General features: G+C 48.6%; 1 protein-coding gene across 7 annotated transcripts in view; it reads right to left on the reverse strand.

Annotated features, from left to right (window-relative positions):
- Positions 1-1,191: 1,191 nt before the first annotated feature.
- The window catches only part of RUNX1T1 (RUNX1 partner transcriptional co-repressor 1), a 141,005-nt gene continuing 140,905 nt past the window's right edge, over positions 1,192-1,291 (reverse strand). For all 7 annotated transcript variants that reach the window (XM_035011507.1, XM_035011509.1, XM_035011508.1 and 4 more), the window contains one exon: positions 1,192-1,291. This exon is cut by the window's right edge and continues 3,919 nt beyond it. The gene's annotated coding sequence lies outside the window, so the exon portion shown is untranslated.

The raw sequence follows: 1,291 nt of genomic DNA on the forward strand, positions 1-1,291 counted from the left end.
ATACATGAACATGGATAGGGAAGGGATAAAAAGGATATGGAATTTAGGTCAGGCGGGTTTGTCTTTTGTGAAAATAAATCATTGAGTATCCAACCCTATTGCAGATGAGTGGGTTTAGAGGTGCCCGTTATTAAAATATTTTTTTCCCTGTTTCTGGAGTATGGTATGTGAGAAAAGCCACATTTCCCCGGAAGACCGGTCTGAGAAGCCACATCCTGGGGGCAGGAACCCAGCTGGCTCATGGGGGAAGCTGAACGGATGGTCGCAAGCCACCCTCCCATTTAACCAGCATTTACTTTCATGCCCTCTCTCCAGACACAGCTTTTTTGTGCACAGGCTTGGTCTTCCTGTTCCTTGCAACTATTTTTTGGCCCACAAAGTCGAGAACATTCAGAGGGAAAAGAAATTGCTGCTACAATGTGGTACATACATTACTAAAACAAAACAAAACAAAAACACGAACCAAAACAGAACCGAAATCCCGTGGTTCCGAAAATGACACATAAAAATGAGCAGGGTTCACGGGGTGGGGACAAGAAGGGTTAGGGCTTCAAGCTCTGACCAACTTTATAACTAGAGGACGTGAAAATAACACGTCAGGGGGCAGGATTCGGACGTCCTGGCAAAGCTAGAAGCTGCCACAGCCGACGGTAACAATGGACAAAAACCAGAGTGAAAATGCTGGCTACGCTTTATTAAAGAAGGGTGGCGGACGAGGCAGATGGAAGCAAGCTCTGCCCCAGCGGGTCTGCCATTCAGGTGTGCCCAGGGAGCCGAGCACCACAAGAGCCAGAGCCTCCTGAGTTTGGGAGGAACCTCTCTGGAGAGGTCGACCAGTGTAGGCGTTCATTTCTAATTTCATCAAAATACAGCCGAGGGGCCTCTGTGGCCCCGCGCATGCAGCTGCTAACTAACCTAAGCCCAGCACGGTCTCCGCTCCTCTGGAAAGACGTAATTCTCCCTCCACACCTCTTGCCTGGGTAGCATTCTGCCGAACCAACCTGACCTTCGGCGTTGTTCTGACATCATTCGCTATTCACCAATCCTGGATAGGCCAATTCCTGTTCCAGAGGCACGCTTCATAGCTGGATGGCTACAGATGTGCTTCAGCCCCACGGGGGGGGGTGGGGTTGGGGGTTGGGGGGGACAGTCATGGCACACACTGAGGAGAAGGGAGGCAGAGAATACAAGTTTTTTTAAACTTTTTTATTACACAGTAAAGAATACAACAATACCTGAATCATACTTTAAAGATTCACAGGTTGACAGACCATACATTACAGTCCAACTA

Source organism: Mirounga leonina, unplaced genomic scaffold, assembly GCF_011800145.1.
Source record: "Mirounga leonina isolate KUSES-001 unplaced genomic scaffold, KU_Mleo_1.0 Mir_165, whole genome shotgun sequence".
NCBI lineage: Eukaryota > Metazoa > Chordata > Mammalia > Carnivora > Phocidae > Mirounga > Mirounga leonina.